This window comes from Vipera berus, assembly GCF_964194415.1.
Source record: "Vipera berus genome assembly, chromosome: 2".
NCBI lineage: Eukaryota > Metazoa > Chordata > Lepidosauria > Squamata > Viperidae > Vipera > Vipera berus.
Genome location: NC_138203.1, coordinates 62692274 through 62706086, shown reverse-complemented (window position 1 = coordinate 62706086; position 13813 = coordinate 62692274).

Sequence of the window (13813 nt, the reverse complement as noted above, 5' to 3'; positions counted from 1 at the left end):
GTATATATGATCCACTATTCCTTTAGCTTCCACAAAGAGACAGAGGGAGGGCAGGGGGGAGAGAGATACAAATGTTATGACATTTTCTTGTGTACAAGGATGAATGTGGCTTTTACACAGGGGGTGTGAAACTTGAAGCGTCATGTGATGTGTTGCGACATATCGCAACTTATTTCCCCTTGCCAGAGCTGGGGTGGGCATGGCTTCTGCATGTCGCATCTGGGCTGCAGGCTGGCAGTTTGACATCCATGCTTTTACACATTTCCTCTTCCACTCCACCCCAAGAGGTGTTTGTATATGAAGGTGTCAGCCTTAGACATAATTCAGATGATAAGCACCAATCATGAGTACTAGCCTTACATTTACTGTAGGGTTACAGTAACAGAATCTTGCAAGTCTGATTTCCCCCTCCCTTCTGCAATAAAAAAAAACTAGGGAGGGTTACTTCTGAGATATTTTCCGCATCCCCATTGCTTGTGCAGGCTAACCTGCCTCTTATTTGCTTAGTCTGTTGCTCCTCCTCCTGTCTCTCATGGACATTCTCATGGACCTTTATGGGAGGTCAAATAAACATACTTCTCCTACTCTTTCACGACATAATGTGTGGATTGTATATATCATTCTGATAAGATTCTACTATATGTTTATCTCTTCCTACAAGACCACTGACGGCTAGGGTCTGGATATCTCCTAGAGTTCATGTGCTGCATGAACTATGTACAAATTAGTATATACTATACTAAAGTATAAATGTCTGCAAGTTCAGTTCCTAGTAGAGGGGTTGGCCCTCCCTAAAATAAGATCTAGCTTTTTATGTTTGATGATTCCTGATAAGGACAAAACTGGGCATACATCCTGTTGGTCTATAATAGAATTCCTTGAGTAGGCTTCATTTAGATTAAGAAGCAGGAACATCCTAGAAGATGCACTCCCTAAAACTATGCCCTTATTTGTGGTATAACCTCACTCATGGCATCATCATGATCTTGCCCAGTGCAGCCCTTTCCTTGATGCCCCTCTTTCTCACTGCAGAAGCTTCTAGTCCATTGCTGGAATTTCTAAAAACTTTTTCTGAGTTATCAATCATAATAACAAAATTACCCCACCATGAATTTGCCCATTTAGTGGGAGTTACAAAATAAGGCAAGCCTTAGGGTCTGCGTATTCAATTCACCTTAGCTGAAACAATCCTGTAATAGCATATGGCATCATTCTTTGACACAAGAAACCAAAAACCCTGGAAGGTTTGAATGCTCCTAGATTGTCTCTCACTTTACCTGTGTCCACTTTCTTGTTGACATGTCTTTGTTTTTGCTTTGTTTTCACTATCACTGTTCTGTTTCAAGACTGTTGACATGCAAACACATAAACAGTACTTCAGAGGCAGAAATATTTACTGCAATTTAGGCAGGTAACAGCAAACAGGAATGTGATTCAAATGCCTAGTAAAGAGGCATTACTACCGGTAAGTAATTGTGTTGTCCAAAATTCCAAGAATCACAGGATGTCAGATTGGGTAGTCAGCCAGGCCATTGAAGGGTCAAGAGTCACTGACAACTAGCAGGAATACAATTCAGTTGCTGGAGGCCAAACAGTTATCTCCAAGGACTGCAACCACAGGAGCTAACTAAATCCATCTGCAGCGGCTTGGCTGCAATAACTCATTGCTTTGCCCTTTGTTTTTCAAGAAGCTTCAATCAGGAACATTGCTCTGCTCACTTCTGTATCTGCCTGCTCCCAGGGTTTGGGGCCTTCACCTTGTCCAACTGAACAGGACTCACTGATTGGCCTCAGTTGAATCTTGGCTTACTGATTCCTGAAGCTGACAATTCTGAAGCACCATTGTCAGATACAAGATCAGAGTCAGACTCTTAATCTTGGCTCATAACAATTGCCATAATAGCACTACTATTGTTGTAGATTTGAAAGCATCATTTTGTAAAACGTATGGGGAAAGTTGTATCAGTGACCCAATGATATATAAACTAAGCCAACAACAATATAAAATACATAGTCCAAGAATTTAGGCATACTGTACATTTGCATCCCAATAAACCTTCTTAAAGAATCATGGGGAACTTATTTATTTAATTTATTCCATTTCTATAGCTGCCTATCTCTGCCAAGTGATTCTGATCGTCTTGTGATGTCCGTAATAAGAACTAGACATTTATACCTGCGCGTATGTGTATCTATTAAATCTACAGACCTAAAGCAGAGTTGTGGCAAAGGTAAATGTTGGTTCACCATTTCTTGATCTATCTTTTTTCCTCTATAACTACTTAGCAATTTTCATTCTGAGCATTAAAGATGTAGATTTGTGAACCACATATTTGTTCTCATATTTGGTATGCTTAGACTTTAGCTGTCACTCCACTGAATCCATATGGCCTTTACCCTATTTTGTAGCAATTCTGCTTTTCCATTGCCAGAGAAGGTGCAGGATGCAAATAAAAATGAAATGAAAAGATTGCATATATCATCCAAAGTGGGATCTGCACTAAAGGATAAGATTAAATTGGCTTCTAGCTCCAAAAAATATAAAAGTTGCTCCTCTGTACAATGGGTTATTTTTATTGGATCTGCTATTTGTCTATAAGACCAGGCAAATTTATTCAAAGAATTAATGCAGTCAGAATTAAAAACAGAACTCAAGAGATTTTAATTTCTTTTTTTTCTCTTTTGTAGAAATGAGAGAATTTAGTTCATGCTACAGACTAAATGTCTGCGGTAAAAATGCTATTTACATTTTAATTATGTTGTTGGAAAATGAAAACTAATAACAGCACTAATGGATTAATACGTACATTATGGAATTAAGTGAATAAAACACTGGACATTCCATTATGAATTTTAGACCTGATTTAGATGTCAAAGGAGGTAAACAACATTAACTGCAAATTTTAAGATAAGGAATGCAATGTAAATTTAAATCACTAAAAGGGTGATGGTTTAAATAGTTTCATCAGTTAGGCCATTGTTGTGATTATTTCTTGTTCCTCTAGAGGAGGATTTTTGCTTCTTTTCAGGTTTCCCCCCCCCCAGTCTCCACCTCTTTTTGCTATATTATTTCGATTCTCTGTGGAATTCATACATTCAGACATTATGTCAAAAATGCATGGTGTAATTTTGAAAGATTTTGTTGTCAGCATCATTCGGTCACACTTATTTCCCTGTTCATGCTCATAGTTCATATTCCATATTCCCGTATTTAAAAAACAAATGCCTTCCAGTCGTAATTATCTTATGCCATATGCTCATGACATTGACTTGTCTTATCTCCAACAAACAGCTGAAACAGTTTAAAGACTTCTTTAACCATTTCAGTTTTAAAATAGTGTTTTCCGCTTTCCTCACAACATAGAATGTGACATGGGTAAGATCTAGCAGACTTCAACAAGCCTAAGCCTACGTTTTGTTGGTCGTTTTAGGTTACTGTGGTTACCTCCAGAAAAATGCTCTCCGTGGCTGTTTTGACCAGACAGCTGATTATTCCATTGTATGTGAATCGAGCTTTCTGAAGCAGATTTTTTCTGGGCTCCTTATAAACATGTGTTTAGTATTATTTTTGAAAGTGTGCCAGGCCTAAAATATATGATTAAGAGAACGCTAGTACTATACTGCAGAAGGAGAAAGTCAGGTGCTGCAAACCGTGTGTTGCTGATTCTATCACCTTTGAGAGTATTACAGATTTCCCACTGCTTCTGACTACAAAGGCTTCTTCCTGGATATATTTCTTAAAACTCTTTTACAACGTTGTATGCTTCGGGTGAAGTCATCTTGCTTACTGTCAGCTTCTTGAACTAGAGGGCTTACATAGACAGATGCAAAGACACAGCTCTTGATAAAATTTTATTGGAGTCACTGGAAAAGGCATTAATAACATGTTATGACCCAGGTGGTCAAGGCAAGGCAGGTCTCTAGAGAGTTCTTTATTTCTTTTAACAAATGTTCCAGCCCTCCAACAACTGGTAAGGTTCCACCCTCATGCTACCCTGAAGGCAGCCACCCTCAGACTCCCAAACACAGCCCCGGTAGTATAAAGAAAGCCCACAGAGTAGGTGCATGCTCACAGGGCAAGGTCCAGGATTCCAAGTCCAAAGCCCCAGTGAAGCAAAGGCCAAAATGTAGGCCACAAGAGAAGGGTGAGGTCCAAAACAAAATGTGAACAGCAACCTTCCAAGTGAAGCAAGGCAAATAGCAACAAACTCAGAGAGAACCTAGGAAAGAATCCATGGATGAAAATCCTAAAGGGGAAAACAACTCAAGAAGCATGGGAAACTGAAAAATGCTGTCATAAAAGCCCAGTCCAGCACAATTCCATTGAAAAAGAAAAACAAGAAAGTCAAGAAGAAACCAGCATGGCTGCACAAAGTTCTCTCAGAAAACTGAAAGACAAAAAGGACAGGTACAAAAAAATGGAAAGAGGGACAGATAACTAAGGCTAATTATCAGCAGACACTCATGCAAAGACAAAGTCAGGAAAGCAAAGGCTCAGAATGAACAAAGACTTGCAACAGAAATCAAGGATAATATTAAAAAAGGTTTTTTTTCAACATATTAATAACAAGAAAGAAATCAAGGAAACTGTAGGTCCACCAAAGAGAGAAGATGGCAAGGAAGTAACAAGCAATAGGGAGAAAGCAGAGCTGCTTAACTCATTCGTTGCATCAGTCTTCACACAAAAAGAGATTATAGCACAACATACAAAAAACAAACAAACTACAAAAGACAAACTAGAAACAAAAATTAAAATAAGCAAGAAAATGGTAAGAGAACACCTATATGACCTTGATGAATACAAATCACCAGGACCCGGCAGATTACATCCCAGAGTTCTGAAGGAGCTAGCAGATGTTATCTCAGAACCATTGCACCATATCTTTCAAAAATCCTGGAGCACCAGGAAAGTACATGAGGATTGGAAAAGGGCTGATGTGGTTCCCATCTTCAAGAATGGGGAAAAAAAACCAACAGACTCAGGAAACTACAGACCAATCAGTCTAACTTCAATACCTGGGAAGATCCCTGAAAAGATAATAAAAAAACAGATCTGCAAACAGCTAGAAGCAAACAAAATCATAACTAGTAGCCAGCATGGGTTTGTTAAAAACAGCTCGTGCCAAATCAATCTTATCTCATTCTTTGATAAAGGGACCAAATTAGTAAAACAGCGAAACGCTGTGGACATAGTATATTTAGATTTTAGTAAGGCATTCAACAAAGTAGACCACAATCTACTGCTTAGTAAGCTGGCTGAAAATCCATACTCAACGAGTAGTCCTCAATGGTACTACATCCACATGGAGAGAAGTAAACAGTGGTGTACCACAAGGCTCTGTCTTAGGCTCAGTACTCTTCAATATCTTCATCAATGACTTAGATAAGGGATAGAAGGGGAACTCATCAAATTTGCAGATGAAAATAAACTGGCAGGAATAGCCAACACCCCAGAAGACAAGCTCAGTATTCAAAAAGATCTTGACAAACTGGAACCATGGGCCCTATCCAACAAAATGAGTTTTAATGTGGAGAAAACCAAAGTTTTACATTTAGGCAGGAAAAATCAAAGATATAAGTACAGGTTAGGTGAGACCTGGCTCAAAAACAGTAACTGTGAGAGGGACCTTGGAGTCCTAGTGGAATAATAATAATAATAATAATAATAATAATAATAATAATAATAATAATAATAATAATAATAATAATAATAATAATAATAATAATAATAATAATAATAATAATAATAATAATAATAATAATAAGAAGAAGAAGAAGAAGAAGAAGAAGAAGAAGAAGAAGTAGTTGGAAGGGACCTTGGAGGTCATCTAGTCCAACCCCCTGCTCAGGCAGGAAACCCTATACCATTTCAGACAAATGGCTGTCCAGTCTCTTCTTAAAAACTTCCAGTGTTGGAGCATTCACCACTTCTGGAGGCAGGTTGTTTTACTGGTTAATTGTTCTAACTGTCAGGAAGTTTCTCCTTAGTTCTAGGTTGCTTTTCTCCTTGACTAGTTTCCATCCGTTGCTTCCTGTCCTGCTTTCAGGTGCTTTGGAGAATAGCTTGACTCCCTCTTCTTTGTGCCAACCCTGAGATATTGAAACACTGCTATCATGTCATCCCTCACCCTTCTCTTCGTTAAACTACACATACCCAATTCCAGCAACCGTTCCCTATATGTTTTAGCCTCCAGTCCCCTGATCATCTTTTTTGTTCTTCTCTGTACTCTTTCTAGAGTCTCAACATCTTTTTTACATTGTTGTGACCAAAACTGGAAGCAGTATTCCAGGTGTGGCCTTACCAAGGCACTGTAAAGTGGTATTAGTACTTCATGTGATCTTGATTCTATCCCTCTGTTAATGCAGTCTAGCACTGTGTTGGCTTTTTTGGCAGCTGCAGCACACTGCTGGCTCATACTGAAGTGATTGTCTACTAGGATTCCGAGATCCCTCTCACAGTTACTATTATTGAGCAAGGTACTATACTATACCTGTGCATTTGATTTTTCCTGCCTAAATGTAGAACCTTATTTTTTCACCATTGAATTTCATTTTGTTAGATAGCGCCCAGTGTTCGAGTCTGTCCAGGTCCTCCTGTATTTTAAGCCTATCTTCTGGAGTATTGGCTATTCCTGCCAGCTTGGTGTCGTCTGTAAATTTGATGAGTTCCCTATCTATCCCCTCATCCAAATCGTTGATGAAAATGTTGAAGAGCACTGGGCCCAGAACAGAGCCCTGGGGCACCCCACTACACACTTCCTTTCATGTAGATGCAGTTCCATTGAAGACCACATGCTGAGTATGGCCTGTCAGCCAGCTACGAATCCATCTGGTGATGCTATCTAACCCACATTTTTCTATCTTATCAAGTAGTAGGTTGTGATCTACTTTATCAAATGCCTTACTGAAGTCCAAGTAAATTATACAGGTATCTACAGCATGCCTCTGGTCCACTAATTTTGTCACTTGGTCAAAGAATGCAATACGATTTGTCTGGCATGATCTGTTTTTGACAAACTCATGTTGACTTTTAGTGATAACTTTGTTTGCATCAAGGTGTTTGCTGATTTGTTGTTTCTCTCTAAGTTTATTGAAATTAGCTCTTTTAAAGTCGGAGACTCTAGTTTGGCTGTGTTCTATTGCTTGTGCTTCCAGAATGTTGACTTCCAATATTGCATGATGACTTCCCTCCAAGGTTTCTGTGGCTTCGACACTTTCTATCATTTCATCTCTGTTAGTGAGAATTAAATCCAATATGGCTAATCCCCTAGTTCCCTTCTCTACTTTTTGGGAGACAAAGTTGTCTGCTAGGTTTGGCAGGAATCTGTTTGATCTTCCACTTGGTGCAGAGTTTGTCTCCCAGTTGATATCAGGGTAATTAAAGTCCCCCATTACTATTGTGATGTGCTTCCTACATACCTTAGTTAGCTGACTAGCAAAAAGTTCATCTATTTCCTCTGCTTGGTTGGGCGGCCTATAGTATACACCTATGGCAATGTCATTTCCCCCCCCTTTTATATTGACCCAAATGCATTCAAGTTTACAGTTTTCATCATTGTTGTGCTCTATTTCTGTAGAGATAAAGTTATTTCTTATATATAGAACAACTCCACCTCCTCTTTTGTTTAGTCTGTTTCTTTTAAATAATTTAAATCCCTCTAGCTGTGTGTTCCATTTGTGGGTTTCATCCCACCATGTTTCCTAATGGCAACAATATCATATTTGCCCTCATTTACCTGAATTTCTAGTTCACCCTGCTTACTGTTCATACTCTGTGCATTGGTGTATAGACATTTGAGTCCCTTATGACTGACCCTGTGTTTACTTGCTACATAACTTGTGTGGTGCCTGACTTCCCCTATTTTCTTAGATTGCCGGGGACAGTGATGTTATGTATCAATTAACTCACTGTCCCTGTTGCTTAGTTTAAATGTTCCTCCAGAAAAGCTGTGAATTTATTGCCAAGTAAGTCCCTTTCTTGGATGGATGCAGACCATCTCTTTTGTACATTTTTTCATTGGACCAGCTACAGACATCGTAACTAATATAACCAAAGCCTTCTCCTTTACACCATTGCTTTAGCCACATATTAAATTCTGCTCCTCCACCCACCTTAACTCACAGTATTGTAGCTTTTCCCAGCAGCCTCTGGCAGTTTAAAAGCAAAGAGGGTCCAATTAGCAAGGGCTTAGCTACTTTGCTCCTCCACCCACCTTAACTCACAGTATTAATTCATGATCATTTGACTATGAACCAGAAATGTGCAGCAGCAGCCAAAAAGGCTAATACAGTCCTGGGTTGCATAAACAGAAGCATAGAATCAAGATCACGCAAAGTATTAGTACCGCTTTATAAAACCTTAGTAAGACCATACCTGGAATACTGCAACCAATTTTGGTCATGATACTACAAAAAAAGATGTTGAGACCTTGGAAAAAAATCCAGAGAAGAGCAACTAAGATGATCCAAGACCTGGAGATTAAAACATATGAAGAACGGCTGCAAGGTTTGGCTAGTCTAAAGAAAAGAAGAAATAGGGGAGTCATGATAGCAGTATTCCAGTATTTGAGAGGCTACCACAAAGAAGAGCGGGGTCAAATTATTCTCCAAAGCATCAGAGGGCAGGACAAGAATCAATTATTGGAAATTGGTCAAACAGAGAATCAACCTAGAATTAAGGAGAAACTTCCTAACAGTGAGGTCAATTAACCAGTGGAACAGCTTGCCTTCAGAAATCGTGGCTGCTCCATCACTGGAGGTTTTTAAGAAGAGACTAGAGACAGTCACTCATCTGAGATGGTATAGGTTCTTCTGCTTGAGCAGGGGGTTGGACTAGAAGACCTCCAAGTTTCTATTCTATTCTATTCTATTCTATTCTATTCTATTCTATTCTATTCTATTCTATTCTATTCTATTCTATTCTATTCTATTCTATTCTATTCTATTCTATTCTATTCTATCTCTATCCTATCCTATCCTATCCTATCCTATCCTATCCTATCCTATCCTATCCTATCCTATCAGGCATAAGTAAAAGCCGGGGGAGCGTAAACCAAAGCAAGCAAAGACTAACTCTCCACGGCTTCTCCTTAAATTACTCCCCTCCGGGTATGTCTTGTGAGGAGGGATGGGGCAACCTCCTCTTGAGTAGTCTTGCAGCCCTTCTCTGGGCTTGCCTAAGCTCCACTCTCCTTGCTCTTGGACCGAGTGGAGTATGCAGCTGAGGATCAGAGGAGATCTGCTGCCTATCAGCACCACTGCCCGTCAGCAGCCGATCCTCCCCTGCAGGCAGGCAGCTCTCTATCTGGTTGACCTCCTCCCCCAATGCCTGAGGGCCCAGGACAGCATTGTTCTCAGCCCTGGTGTGTCTCCCAGTTTCAACTCTTCTTCCTCCTCCTCTTCCTCAGAACTAGCCATGACATAACAAAGATGACTCACTGCTGCAAACTCTGAGATTGAAGCCATACAAATAGTGTTGCCAAAGTTCAAACCTAACATTTTCCCCTTGTGCCTGCATGTTTTAAGCAGGCTAAGCATTTCTTGCTTCTCAGTAGCAAAATAGGTTGATAGTGATGTACAGCGTTTATAATTAATCATTTTGATTTCAGAGACTTTGCTTCTGAACTTGTCCATTCTAGCTGTCACACCAACTTCATTCTGCTTCAATGGCAAACCATTTGGACCAAAAAGTACATACTGCCAGCACAGCCCTTCCCTTGTAGCACTCGTCAAGGGCAAAATTTACTCAGTATCAATTGATCTTTCCCACATGATTATGTATTCCTTATCTGTGCCTGCAGCCTATCAACTGAGCTAGTTTTGGACATGCTTTTAAAAGAGCACCAGACCTGCTTTCAAAATTAGCCCTACTGATAGGCCATAGGTAAAGATTACCTCTGTATATACAGTACAGCAAGCTGATCAGACAACTTGACAGATAGATAAGCATGCTTTTTCAAGCACCATCAAATCCTGACCCTCCCCACATTAGGCAAGATACTTGGTATGGTAATTGTTTTTACCAGCAGGCAGTTCCTGCTGAAAGTTGGGGGAATCTATCAATCATTTTTCTTTAGTTGTGCCACATTAAAACAATAACATTTGCACCAGTCACTGACTTTATTGGAGCAGTTTGGAGTTTGGCAATTAGGACAGTATACTTTATTCTGAGAAATTTTCAGCCCACTCAACTCAGAGATTGGTGGATAGCATTTTAACTTAGTTGTCTGGAGGTACTGTAAACAAATTTGAATGCTTCCATTCATGGTATTCACATTCTACCATGCAGCTCATTTCCAAAGAATAGCCTTGTGCTATTCTTGTAAAAGACATGCAATATATCACAAGTGTAAAGATGGAAACAAACCGTAAGCAAGTTTTTGGAGTGTGTGTGTTTGATGGGACATCTTCCTCTCATCCCATACAAGTTTGTACGCAGTAAATTGGGTTGGTAAGATAATTACTGATGGATCAGAAAATATGCTATAGTTCTTTGCCATTGAAATAAAAAGAACACAACAAGATCAGAATTGCATCAAAAATCCTGATGTCCAAATGTTTGAGCCTTACCAAGAACACAACAATAAATCTCTGCCTAGGAATTCAAACCCAGAGCTCACAGGGAAGAATTAATGTTAGCCCTTTGTGGTAGTCCAGAGAAGAAGCACAAGTACTATATTTGTTGTAAGGTTACATTAAACAGATTCTTGCAAGACTGAAAATACTTCTCTTCTCCTCTTTAGTTTTCTTACTTAGAAAACTAGGGAGGGTTCCTTCTGAAATGCTTCCCACCTTTTCTCTCCACCTGCAGACTGAGCTGCTTCTTATTAGACCATTGCCTAGTATGAGGGTCTTCCTCGTGTCATCCATTCCCACATACCATCACTGTCAAGGACGAATCTCAGATAGGTAAGTTGCTTTTATACTGTTTTCAACAAGCCCTAATAATGAGGAAGATTGGCTGTGGAAGCAATCAATCAAGCTCTCTATTTATAACAGATGCAGTTTAAATCTTGGTTCTCTTTCTCCCACTCTTATGTGATGATGGATGTTGCTTCTTGTTTCCTGGCCTTGAAACTGGAGGGCACATCTACCCTGGATTTTGATGAATCTCCTCTAGTCCCGGGCTTATTGCTTTTGGCCTTGCCAGCTTCAGCTCTCACAATAACAGCTTGAGTTGGTCAACACAAAGGTTCTATATTTAAAGCATCCTAAAGTTTCACTATGAACAATGTAATTATGACAAAGTGTAGGTACTGTTTGCTCTTTACTAACTCTGCAAACATTTACTATTTAAATACTGAAGTCAGATTGATTTGCAGCATCGAATTGATTTGATAGATCAAACTGACTGATTGATTTGGACTAATTTAGACATGATGTGAATTTAAATACACTAAATCAAATCATGTCCAGTTTTTAGAAATGGTTCAAATAGACCAGTCATTAAAATTGAACTGATTTTCCAAATTTATGCAGATGTTCTTACTGAATCTACCAAATTTACATACCCCTGTTATATATATCAGGACCCACTTCAATCCCACATCTTAAGAAAGCAGAACTCTTGGAAATGAATTCTTCCAACAGGAACTTTTATTAACAGTAGTTGATAGCAGGCATATTAGACAGGATCTGAGATTTCCCATGCAGAACGATAAGTTAAGGTATTCCCAAGCAAGACCCCACTCCATAGTCCATCCGGCTAGTGTGGGACGACCAATCCCCAGGTGTTAGGTCCGTCTTGGGAAAAGGGGACATAACATTGGACAGTTTCCAGATCCCACAGTGATGGTTGACGGCTCTTCACACCTTCCTCTGGGATTGCAGAAACAAATCAGGCATGGAGGTTGCATTCTTTATTCTTTCCCTTGTTCTAGATGATAGTTTAGGGAGATAAGTTTGGAGAGAGATATAGTACAGGGGAGCAAGAAGTTACATTGTAGCGGATAGAGGAAGCAAAGGCAATAAATGAAAGCAAAAGGTTACATTGTAGTGGATAGAGGCAGTAGTGGCAATAAACCCGTGGGCACATCCCCCCTCCCCCTTGGGAGTATGGCAGAATCCAGGGAAAGGTGAAATTGACTTTGGTGTTAGAGGGGATAGATAGAAATGAAATAGGAATGGGTTCTGACAGAGGGAGGAAAAGAGTGCATAATATACATGCATTCAAAATCTTTAGAATTGCCTTTTTTTTAGAAATGAGTACTATTTAAGTCTTTACACACATGCAACCGTAATAAGTGTTATCAAGAACTTGATTGATAATAAAATGTATTTCATGTACTTGCAAGAATAAAGTTCACCATATTCTAGACCAATGATAGTGAAACTTTTAGATACCGAGTGCCCAAACTGCGACCCAAAACCCACTTATGTATCATCAGGTGCCAGGTGGGCATGGCCCATTGGGTGGGTGTAGCCAATTGGGTGGGCATGGCCAATTGGGTAAGTGTTGCTGCGGTGGTAAAGGCAGACTTAATTCCAACTTTCTGAGATCTTTTTTTTTCACGCAAGAAGTTTAAATTGATTGATTGATTGATTGAACCTTTTTTTGGCACACGGCAGCAGAGGCCTAAAGTGAAAAGGTTTTATAAAAGCCAGCTGAAGGCCTAGGACTAGAGCGATGGTGTGCGTGCCCACAGAGAGGGCCCTGCATGCCACCTTTGGCACGCATCCCATAGGTTCGCCACCATGGACATAGGGTTAGTGTTAGGTCACCATGAACTTATAGAGCAAAATGGATATCACCAACAAATTTGGAGTGCTTGGGTACAGTTACGACAGCACTGCTTTTTTTAATCTGCCCTATCTCTGTTTCCTGGTAAAATACATGGTAAAATCCCATTGGCGGAAAATTCCACTTAGGGTTAGGTCACCATGAACCCATAGAGCAAAATGAACAACACCAACAAATTTGGAGTGTTTGGGTATGGTTAGGAGGGCGTTGAATTTTCTAGCCTGCCCTATCTCTTTCCTGGTAAAATACATGGGAAAATCCCATTGGCGGAAAATTCCACTTAGGGTTAGGGCTAGGTCACCATGAACTCATAGAGCAAAATGGACATCACCAACAAATTTGGAGTGCTTGGGTATGGTTAGGAGGGCACTTACTTTTTTAGCCTGCCCTTTCTATGTTTCCTTTTAAAATACATGGGAAAATCCCATTGGCAGAAAATTCCACTTAGGGTTAGGGTTAGGTCACCAAGAACCCATAGAGCAAAATGGACATCACCAACAAATTTGGAGTGCTTGGGTATGGTTAGGAGGGCACTTACTTTTTTAGCCTGCCCTTTCTATGTTTCCTGGTAAAATACATGGGAAAATCCCATTTGCGGACAATTCCAGTTAAGGTTATGGTTAGGACACCATGAACTCATAGAGCAAAATTTACATCACCATTTTTTTTTGCACACGGTGGCAGAGGCCTAAAGCGAAGAGGTTTTATAAAACCCAGCTGAAGGTCTAGGACTGGGGCGACGGCACGTGTTGCAATCATAGAGTGGTCTGCGTGCCACCTGTGACACGAATGGCATACGTTCGCCTCCATGGATCTAGACTGTTCTTAAAAATATTCTGTTTACAGCATTAATAATTTTTGTTCCTGTTAGCCAACTCCAGAATCTAGGAGAAAATTTTGACTAGCCATTACTCAAAGGATTCTGAAGTCTGTTTGCAACCAGAAGTCTGCATTTATTTATACTGCATGAATTTTCTCAGTGAACCTAAGAATACAAAGCAGGTACAACTATTTCAAATCAATAAGAATCATTTTTAACACTGAGGTGGCTTGATGATATCATTTACAAATACA